At 41.4% G+C, this 11,962-nt stretch overlaps 1 long non-coding RNA gene across 1 annotated transcript in view; it reads right to left on the bottom strand.

The window, feature by feature from the left end:
- The window catches only part of LOC148189997 (uncharacterized), a 102,825-nt gene extending 98,902 nt beyond the window's left edge, over positions 1 to 3,923 (bottom strand). The window contains exon 1 of the long non-coding RNA XR_015776275.1: positions 3,854 to 3,923. This is a non-coding gene — a long non-coding RNA (uncharacterized LOC148189997). The remainder of the gene's footprint in view (positions 1 to 3,853) is intronic.
- Between the last annotated feature and the right edge of the window lie 8,039 nt (positions 3,924 to 11,962).

Genomic DNA, 11,962 nt, shown 5'->3' on the forward strand with positions numbered 1-11,962 from the left:
ATCTTATGAGAGATTACTGAGCACGGGAAGTTTCTGCAAGCTGATGTTCATACTGTATTACAATGAGTGAAAACGACCAGTCTGTCTGGACAGAGTAAGAGATACATGTAGAATCACAGGGTGTCGAACTGTAAAACAATGAACTCCACTGATACTGGCATTACCGCTGCTAAGTTTCTTTGAAGGTATACTATGAAGAATTGTCAGTCACTGTTTGCAAACACACACACTATTAACAGCTAAGGTAAAACACAACCCCAGTTTCACTTTCGTTTGGTTTTTCGTCTTGCTATATTTGTGTGTTGTCAGCGCTGTGTCTCTTTAATGCCTGCTGCTTACGGTCTGGCACCTGGTCACTACCTTTTTATAAAGTGCCGACCCCACTTGTGCTTTGTTCCCATTAAAGTCCAAAACACAGAAAATATAAAGAAAGTAAGAAAAAACAGGCAGAGGGTAAAATCTCTATAGAAAAATACACCGTCACACACTTCTAGTGGGTCATTAGTGATGATTGAGAGGGATTAGTTTTGTATGAGTCTATACATTACTTTTTCGGAAAATCCAGCAGAGTATACTATTAACATATCATCAACATTGAGACAAAAGTTTGATATCATGCTCACAATCACAATGCGATTCTGGAGAGGCGCCTTCTCTCCAACACTGATGCAGAGCTGACATCACTAAATTAGGTTTCGGAATACAACACACACTGGTCAGCATACCTTAATGATAAATCAGCACAGTTGTCCAAATGATTTCATAGTGCGAAGAATGATCCTGTGTTCTTTCCACTATAACATGAAGGTGATGAAATGAATTGTGACTGAAAGGTGACTGTGATAATTCAGGAACACATGAGGTTAAACTTGTCATACTTAAAACCAAGTGCTTGAGTTTCAAATGTAACACTATGACTCACATATCACCCCCATGCTCCAAAAACAAAAATCTGTGTCCAGCCCAGGCTGAAGAAAGAGGGATGGAGGTGGGGGGTGGGGGGAATAAGAGATGAGAGAAGGTGTGTGTAGAAAAGTAGGGGAGGAATAGCAGTATTCCCTGGGTAATGGGCTCTGGCGAAGGAACTGAGAGGTGTTTTGGCTTGTGTTGCATTCGGGGAGAGTGCAGCGTCTCCCAGAAGGAGGCTATAAAAAGACAAAGGAGGCAGGAGGCCATGTGGAGAGACTGTTGAAAGGGAGCAAACACCCACTCCATAATCCCACCACTGCCACCATCACCACCACTGGGGAAGAGACAGAAACGCATACTGAAATTGAGATCACATAAAGGCTACACTAAATTACTATTACAGAAACAGACATCCACACAAATAGAGCACTAGCTGAAGTTCAAGTCAAGAGACTTTATTGGTCCTAGTGGCCAGTCGGTTCTGCAGTATGTATTAAACACACACGCATAACATCAAATACAAAAGACTGACAGCCACAACAAACAGACAGACATGCCAATGTGACGTGCTGATGGAGAGTGCCAGTTACATGTGTAAAAGATAGAGATCAGATCTCAAAGGGGAACTGGAAATGTGGCTTCACACAACGGTCTCCGGAGGCCTGTATACACTCACATACACAACACGAAACAAGCCTTTGGGCCTTAAGTCACAACTGACAGTTCGATGGACATATGCACAAATATCCAAAAACAAATACATACAGAACACATGGCTTCACAGAGGGAGCATTGAACATGCTCTCCTCCCCCCAAATATCTGAGCCATGAGGTAAAGCAGGCTGTCTTTAGTGAACAACAGGCGTATAATGTAAGTCTGAATTCCTGATGCAATACAAATCAAAATCAAATGAATCCAAAGCCATTCCCTGCTTTTGTTTTACTCCTGTCTTGGCCACCGTGGCCAACGTGGCCAGTCAAAACATGGAAGCCTGATTTGAGTGAAGGGGATGAGACGTGAGAAACAGGGAGGAGGGAAAAAAAAGGACAAAGAAAAAAAGGAGAGGATGTGCCACATCCAATTCTGAGTATTTACGTGTAAAATGTGCTCTGCAGTTCTTTCCCCTAGCAGGTCCATGGGAATGCAATGCTCTGGCCCTTTGCCTGGGTAAATGTGTTCCCTATGTGTGGGCTTTCTATCCCTCTGTGTTGTCTTCACCAGAAAGGGGAGCAACTGGGCAAGGTGTAAGAGAAAGGTGCCTCTGGTTAAAGAGCTTTTCTTCTACACTCACACATATGGTCGGGGGGGATAGAAAGGAAGGGAAAGAGAGAGAGAGGCAGAGATGGGGTGGGGCGAAACAGAAAAGCCATGGCTCTTTGGTTGAACCTGAGTGTGGGAGGTCCAGAAATCCCCCCACCACCACCTCCACCATCACTACTATTAAATACCTTTGGAACATCCCGACTGGCTTTTAAACAGAGCTGCAGAGGGTAACTGGTGGATGTGGAGGAAACTAAGCATGCCCAGAAGGGGGGGATGTTGTGAATCGCTGGGTGTCCATGACCTGGCACTGCTCTAGCCCTCCAGCTCATTGTTCTGGGCCCAAGAAATCCTTTATAAGCCCATTAGAGTGTGAATTTTACCAATCAAATTGGCGTGTCTAGTACTAACAAATGCGAGCATTGGATTTTATTGCTGTTTGAGCCCTCCTGGTGCAAGCCTTATGGACTATGTGGTCAAGCTGTTAGCCATTACATTGACAGGCATGCACACGTTTCTACATCTGGCCTTCTGCAGCTCAAACACACCAAGCCAATTACATGTTGTTGTTCTTTTTGACATATAATGTTTTTCGTAATCAGATAATTGCTCTACCCTTCAAACTCCCCCTATACAGTGTTTTTTTTCTTGCTGTGCATGTGTGTTGCTGCTGAAATGCTGTGCCAAAACTGCTCTGTCAAAACATGTGAGGAAAAGAGGAAGGAGGTTTTGTACATGTGTGTATCAGTGTCCTGTATTAGAGCAACATGTGTTGCAGGATAGTATTCAAGGCTTTGCAAGGACTGAAATTATGAGAAAAAAAAAAAAATATATATATATATATATATATATATATATATATATATATATATATATATATATAACTGGAAACCCTCAACACAAAATTTTACACCATTCCACTTTGAAAAGTGTGCACATATGCAGAGGAGATTTCCTGAAACATGCTCCCCATGACAAGAATCTGTCAGTTTTCTAAATACTTGCATGTGAAACAGCCACAAAGTATGCTGAATGTGTCAAACCCTTGATGAAGGGAGGAGATCTCCTGATTGAGTCATGTGGTTGCATATTATCCTTCAAATCAGCCAGCATGTGCTCGGCACTCACATCTGCACAGAACACCACAGCTCTGCCATTTAGCCCAAAATACTTGACACCCTCTTAAGGATATAAACATTATTGTTGGAAGGCATATAAATGAAATGTAATCTAATGGTCAGGGTGAAACCATGATCTGTCTTTAACAACAGACCTTCCTTCTCTGATTTTTTACTGTCTGAGACATTATGCATTTATGGGGAACATTTGCAGAAACCTCAGGAATCTGCCCTCATATGATTAAGACATTTCCATAAAACTACATGCAGTCATGCCATGTCTGTAGTAGCACAGCTACAATGCATATGCAGAGATAAAATGCAGAAACACAAAACTTTATGTTAAAAATGTACACAAAAGTAATTTAAAGCTAGGGCAGGCAACTTTTTAAAAGCATTTTTTGTTATATTGCAATTTTCTTAACTTACCAAAAACAATCATAAAATAAAACGCTCTGGAAAAATATAACAAACAAATCCAGTATCTGTGGCTTTTGCAGGCTTGTTAAAAAAAAAAAAGAAAACTGTCCTAATTCGGGCTAAATGAAATGATTAGAGCACTTACCTGTCAGTCAGAAAGGGCGGCGAAAACTGCAGAGAATTTTGCCACTCCAACCTCGGCAACAGTTGCCCAGACTGCAAAAAAGAAGACGCATTTATCAGAAGAGTCTCACAATGAACAACATAAAACGTGTTATTATCTGCAAAGTGTTTTGGAGATGGAGAAAGAATGTTGCTAATTAAGCATTCTGCTAACCCAAGCCAAGGCTCACAACTGCTGCATTAATGTTTATGTAGGCCTAGCTAATGTTAGCTAGATGCCCAAATCACAGTGTGTCCTCAGCCTCAATCCCAGCAGCTACAGACCAGGGAGAGCAGGAAGAGAGCGTGCAGCAGCTCCGGAGATGGAACCCCAGTCAGAGGCTGCAACAATACAAATCCAGCCAGCGAAGCCACAGCTCTCGAATCAGTTTACAAGTTACAGTGACACCCAGCACTGAGGGGTTTGCGCTGAGCCGTAACAGCCGCCGACCAATGGTCCTTCTCCCAAGCTGGTCATGCTAATACAGCTATTTGAATTTGAACGGGCTGAGCAAATGTGCTACTTCCAACTCTACAGTGAAATAAGATTTAAAAAACAAATTTATGGGAAACACTGGGACACTGTATGAAGCACTTACATATGACCGGGGTCATCTGGTGGGAGGGGCTTAGGACAGAAAGGGGAGAGCTGGTAGAGGAGGGTGTATTTTCAAATTCTGTTGTTTTTTTGTTTTGTTTTTGTTTGCCTATTCCAGATTTCTGCCTACCCCAGCTTTAATACAGATCCCTCTATATTTTGTATGCAATTATTCTGCTTTATAGAAGTCCTCTCATTAGGAACAATTGCCATCTGCACGTAGAGCTACCCAGTGGCTGGGATAATTGTACTGCTAATTGTCATGTGGTGTCTGCTGGTTGCCAAGAATAGACAGTGCCATGTGGCCCCGTGTCTTGGGGTTTGTTTCTGGCCTTGATAGCTTGATAGGGAAGATGGGAGGGCATTGGTCTCCTAGAATTGAATTAAACAGTAAATAATGTTTGTGTTTTTGTCATGATTTCCTGTTTGTTAGTAGTCCCATTAGGGGTTTATCTTGGAGCATTTTCTCTCTCACACACCCTACCGCTCTGCCTCTCTATGCACTCTCCCTCACACACACACACACACACATAGAGGAAAGAAACACTGTCTATTTTATGCTCTACAGATGAAACGCATTAGCGAATGCATGGCAAGGGACACTGAGGGAGGGGCAAAAAATCCTCCTTAGTTCCAACGACATCAGCATTTTTTCGCAAATTTGCAATTAGTCTTAAGGGCCAGTGTAAATTAGGTCTCCTGACAAATGAGCTACCGGGACAGGACATGAAGTTTCAATAAATCTGAGAGGCTGCTCAGGGCATTGGTGTCCTCTTACTCTATAGCATCAAGAGAGAGTCCCAACAGACAGCAGGGGGAGATCCATGGAATAAGCCCAAAGAGTAGCACTCACCACAGGGATTCATACGCCCGAGCTCCTGCCTCTCCCCTCTCAAAGCTCCACCAGGGAGACCACTCCATAGGAAAGTATTTCATGATGGAGATGTGAGAAGGGGATGGGTCTCGAAAGCCCTGATAAGGAGCCTCTAATGTGGGTAAACTAGCACTGGTGTCTGTGTCTACACTCATAACTTCATGGATGAGACCACTTTACGCTGAGACACTGAGAGTGAGAGTGCCGTGGTCCCATTCAGGGGAGTCTAGAGTTGCGTCTCATCAGTGTTTAAACATATTAGAGCGGGGCCTGCGCTGTTGCTGATTTGATCTGCTGCCTCGGTGGAAAGACGTAAAATATAAGGTTTTACTTTTTAAATTCTCTGTGCATGGTTATTGATGATGCATCAACTTACACATTTGGCCATTGCACAGGAGGGCTTCTGGACAAAGTATGACAGTTAATGGAGTTGGCCGAGGAAGGCTGAGCAAGGATCAGGTTCAAATGGATTCCTAGTTACTGTCCATTTAATCCAATTGGACAAAATAACACACCACAATAAAGTGCTGCTTAAGGTCGAGAAATGCGTTTAAAGGGGAGGCAAACTGATGACAAAGCGAGGGAATGTAGGATGGGACTGTGAATAGCATTAAAGCCCCATTTGTCTGCATTACCTGTATGGGAGGGGAGTTGAGACTTCCACGAGAAGGCGCAGTGATGGGAGAGAACAATAATGTGGTGGCAGGAGGGACTGCTTACTAGGTTACACACGGATGAAGCCCAAGATTGAATTGTGATACTTGGAAAGTACAGATTGAGACATCTGCCTTATGTTACAGCGTGATGCGTACAGTATCACATTATGCGACCATGTACTGGCTATTTGATCGGTTTCATGGTGCCAGATTAGGAGCAGCAGCAGCGCCTCAAGCATTGGGACTACTGAACACCATAATGGTGGGATTTCAGTAACACCTTATCTAATTCACTGCTCAGAGTAGCATGTAATTCAAGTCAGATCAGTGTATTCAATTCAGGTCAATTTACTTAAATTCAGAATAGTTCAGTTCAAGTGATTTCATTTAAATTCAGCTCACTGTTGTTTCATCTCCCAGTTGCTTAGTAAAATGACAACTTTTTCTTGGAGTTGTGGAATCGATCCCATTGAAACCACTTGGCCTTATCCGAAAACCTCTGCTCCTGTTTGTACTTATGCTTGGATGGTTCAGCATGTAAGTGCCATCAGTTTCTGGGTAATTAACCCTCATGCAATGTTTTAATTTTCTGACTAATTACACATTTGGTACAAAAAATGTTCCAATAGTTGCATGAGGGTTGAAGTACAGCACAGCATGATACCCAAACATGTTTTCATTCCCAGGTGGTCAAATACCGACACTTTGTCAAGCCTCACAGCATCTCATAGTGATGCACAGGGCACTGTTTAGCCTATCTATTTTATGCACGGCAGAAAGACATCACAACACGTGGTCAATGTTCTAAATGAGCTGCGGTTAGGTTAAGGCAACAACACTGTTTGGCTAGGTTTATAGAGAGAAGATTTTTTTTTGAGTATACATAACATAACGTGACGTAAATATATCATATGAGTGATGTCAGTGCATGACTACTGTCTATATATTGTGTAACCTTTCTTTAAAACAACATTTCGGTTTCACACGGGTTGTATGTAAGAGATGTAGAATTACTACATAGAACAACAGAAATTTGGTTTCAAACAGAACAAGAACTGCGATATCCTGGATTAAAGTCCAGATTTCTTTGACCCATCCACCTCTCCTTCATACCACACTACGTGAGCTTTCTTTCTCTTTATATCATGTCAGTTGCTCTCAGCTTCAACTATTAATATTGAGTATTATCATAATACTGATACTAATTAGTTGAAAGCCCTGTGCATCTCATAGAAATGCTAGTGGGTGCTTTTGGCATCAATATCACATGCCAAGGGCTGTGACAAAGCATCAGTATTTGATACTCTGGAAATGAGAATAGGCTGGATACCTCACCATCAACATACATAAGTGCAAGTGTTGGAAAATCAAGGAAACATCTTATAATTTAAGTTCCATCTTGCCTCTAGGAATGGGCATTTTGAGTAACTTCCATATTTGAGTACTTGCATTACATTGGAGAGTACTCAAGCTTTGCAGGAAATGTTAGAATAGGGAATTAAACTGGCAAACACTGTTAGCCCTGTCACTTGGTGTGTGTGTGTGTGTGTGTGTGTGTGTGTGTGTGTGTGTGTCTGTGTGTTTGTGTGAGACAGCAGAACAAAGAGGCGCTAAGCAAAGCAATATGCTACACACGGCTCTACAATAAAATACGATTTTTACCATTTTAAAACTATATTTTTAAAATCATACAGAAAAGTCTATATGTTGAGTGAATACTAATGTCCACACTAATACTCATGCCCATCCCTTTTTGCCACTTTGTCAAATAATGTTGTGATCATGAAGGCTCAGCCACAATGAATCTGTACCTCATACTAAATACTGCAACATGGCAATAAAGTGCCACAATGCAGCTGCAGATTGTGTCACACTCCGAGCAAAATTGGGAGGTGTTAAGATCAGTATCTGAAGAAAGGGAAGCAACAAGGGAGGCAGGTAGTGAGATGAGAGGAAACACAGGGACAATATGTTGAATCAAAGATAAGTATGTTCTTCCTCTCCAGAGAAAACTATCTGCAGCACCGCACTTCTTGGCTGCTGCTGCTGCTGAGCCGGTTGTGTTTTGCAGACACTATTGACACAAAGTAAAGCTGATAATTAAATTACATGTGTTGTGGCAGTCCTGAGATACTCTGAATCATTAGCACATGTAGGGGGAGGAAGCCGTGAGAGACAGCGTGCATGCTCAGATCAAGTTTGAAGCTTTCCACGTTTCTGTCATGGGCAACATAATAAAGTTTAACGACAAACAAAGCGTTAATGATGGTGGTGTAAAACAGAGAGGAAGCCAGTGATTCCAGTAAGCCTGGCCACTGATTCGCTGACATTCTTCCTGGACCGGGTCCCACACATCATTTTCAGGAGGGAGGAATAAAAGAGGGAAGGGAAAACATCAAGAGTTTTCCAGTTTGGCGTCTGCCCATCCATTATAACTATAAAGGCTTTCACACAATTCCTTTGATGCGCATCACCAATACGTGCTTCGGGGGCTTGTACTGCTTGCATGGGAACAGTCTATCTAAGTGACAGCTCCACAAGCTCTACAAACATAACACACACACAGACACATGCACATGCATACATACACACTGAGTACAGCAGCTGCTTAAAACCATTACATCTCGTTTGGTGTGGACATAGAAAAATGTTTCCAGATAGTAAATGTCTCCGGTGGATCTGTATGATGCCATGTCCCCTTAACTTACAGAAGACATTTAAATGCAACTAACAGTCCATTTCTGCAGCACATTAACCTGCAGTTTAGGGATGAAATCTCTATCTCCCTTTCTGACTGCGGGCTCACCAGTCCAGTCCCTGTCCTAATTGAGTCAGCTCTCCTCTGCTGCTTGGACCTTATCGTATCACGCTTTCTAATTGACCTGCGCTGCTTCATAAGACAATGCGCCAGGAGCTTGACAAAAGTTATTAATTTTCACTTTGTCCAAGGCTCTGTCCCAATTAGGTCCCCTGGCTGGGGCCGACAGGGCGGCTAACGTGATTACAGGACAAGCTTATTAGTCTGCAGCAGCATCGAGGAGCAGGAGGAAGACCCTAAATGAGAACACAATGTAGTGGGCGATTACTAGAAGTCAGCAGCACGCTGGGATTGTTCTATCCCGATTGAACGCACACATAAATGCTCATCAAATTCAAGGATTTGACAGGAATCCTCTTAATAAAATTAAAGATCTATAATCAGTTATATTTTGGTGAGCTCCTTTATTAAACTGTGTTGATTTCAACACATGGCTACAATTCGTAGTCCTTCGTCCGCTTTACAAAGGTACGCAGCTGTAACTGTGAACTAGACAGCTTTTAGGCAGTAGTCACAGTGAGTCTGGGGGTTGGTTAAAGAGAAACCATGCAAGCCAGTGCTCAGTGAAAGTTCACCAGATGCCAGGAGCAATGACATCACTCCACTCCTGACTCCCAGCCAAGTCACTCTCAACTGGGAAGTGAGTGGACAAGCTGTAAGGGAACCAATCGGACCCAATTAAGTATAATTGCTCCAAGTCCATCACAGTTTAGTCTGAAGCTTCTACTTTTGTTTCCTCCACCACCTCAAACACAAGGTACACCATGAAAATAGTAGCTACTAGATTCAACAACAAAAACTGAACAAAATGGTGGCTCTGGTTGTTCTTCTCTGCTTGATGCCCTTTTTCATGTATGCAAGTTTCATACAGACATCACAAAATTAAATTCAAGGACTTTCTTTTCAAGCATTTTTTTTCATTTTCAAGGACTTCACTCATAGCAAATAAGCTAATTCATTTTCAAATCTATATATTTTATTAATGACCAATAAATGAAGTGATCAATGCAAGGGTTACTAATCACACTCTTTTTAGGCATTATTACACAAAATCCTCAAAAAAATATTTAAAATGTCATAGAATCATCTGAAAGTAGCACAAGAAAACGATGCTAGCTGGAACGTTTACTTTCAATTTTCAGTGGAGCTATTCGGCGCAGTGCAAAAGAGAGCAAAAAACACATCACTGTGAACAGCCAACTCATTCAGCTAAGTCATTTTCAGTTAAGCCATGCCACCAGAGGCCAACTGGTTTTGCTGTGGCTTTAGGAGCGGAGCAAAATACAAATTAATGACAATGTCAAGCGTGACATCATTAAGGCCTGAAAGAAAGAAGACTAAGAAAACGCTGCAGTAAAGATTTACAAAGAGAACTGGATACAGCATTGAGAGTTAGCCTGTTCATTGCTATGAAAAGCTTGATTTTATGAAACTACCTGTATTTTTCCTGCGTTTTGGGGCCCATAATGCAAGCGCACTAGTTAGTTATGGACCCCCAGCATAGCTGAGTGTGGCCAAACAGCTAACTTCTACCAGAAAAATGGTTTATGATTTAATTGTGTGGCTATACTAGACTAACAGAATGTTTTTGGACTGAGTGGATCAAATCCTGATGGTGAAATGAGTCATTTTGCTGGGGTTCTGACGCTCAAAAAAAAGCATCCACTGATAGACAGACATCTCTTTCACCATTTAAATCATATAAATCGCCACACTGCCCAAACGTGTGACGGACCTGGACGGTGTAATTCCACATTTGGCCACTATATTAAATTAGGCTCATAGTTCAGTGCTGTTTGTGGGGGCTTGGGTCAAGTAAGAAGGTGAAGTATCAGCATTTAAAAAAAAAAAGAAGCTGTGTGATTTCTGATTTGGAGCAAATTACAATGACTTGATGGACAAAACTTAGGGCGGAATAAAAGACAGTTTTATGTGATAGATTTTGCATTTCAAGGACTTTTTAAGCACTCTGTTATAAAAGGGGGCTATTTTCAAGGTATTCCAGTGATTGATTTATTTCACCTCAAAATTCAAGCACTTCAAGGACCATGTGCGAACCCTGTGTATGGCATATTTTTCTGCATTGAGCATACGATAATAGACGAGTTTTTCATCATCAAGGATTTCAGCAAATTTTGGTTCCTCAAGCCTCTTGAAAGTAGCTGATGCTATTTCCAAAGAAAAGTCACAACAGCAGCATGTATTCAGAGCCCCCTTTCAACTTTAGTTACAGTGCTGTCATGTTCAATCAAACGCTGTTCTGAGGATTAAGATGGGAGAGATTTGAAGCCAGCTTGTTGAAAAGAGAAAAAAAAGGAGTAATTCTTTAGATGGCGACTTCAATAGCCCTGAGTGCAAAATTACTACCGCACTACTATGCCCGTGGGGGCCGTTTTAATGACAGCTCACAAAGATTGGCTTCACCCACCACGATTAAGGTTACCCTTCATGATCAGAGGCAGAGCAATACAAACAGTTAGTCCAGGAAAACAAGAGAGAGGTTTCACACAAAGACACCTGCCCACTCAGCAACTCCCTTGTATAGTTTCAGCCATGGGGCCTCGCCTGTAGCTACCTGGCTAACAAGTCCAAAGTCCTGTGGATGAGAGGAGAGTGACAGCAGCCTGGCAAGCTACCTCTCTCTGATTAATATTTCATCTTGGAACTTTGGCCCTAAGATGTATCATAGTTGTCGGAGTCTTAGATGACTTAGTGCTGAGACTACAAAACTAGGGACTTCAACACTATTTAAAATCTGTCTCTTGCAACTTTTTTTTGACAGCATGTCAGATGTTTTCAACAACAAAGAAAACTGCTGTTGCTGCTGTGGTCACTGGATTTAAAACCTGATGGTCATAATTAGTTTTCATGTGAATCTTATGTAATTGTATGTATTTAAAACATACAATTTTAGAAACATAATATATTCAATCTTTAGATATATATATATATATATATACATACACATACATACATACATACATATATATATATATATATATATATATATATATATATATACACACACACACACATATATATACATATACATATATATATATATATATATATATATATATATATATATATATACTCTGATTTAAATTTGTCTGTAAATTTAGGCATAAAGTAAATTTCATTGTTGA

This window comes from Plectropomus leopardus, chromosome 3, assembly GCF_026936395.1.
Source record: "Plectropomus leopardus strain MGB_pleo_1.0 chromosome 3, ASM2693639v1, whole genome shotgun sequence".
In the NCBI taxonomy this organism is placed as follows: domain Eukaryota; kingdom Metazoa; phylum Chordata; class Actinopteri; order Perciformes; family Serranidae; genus Plectropomus; species Plectropomus leopardus.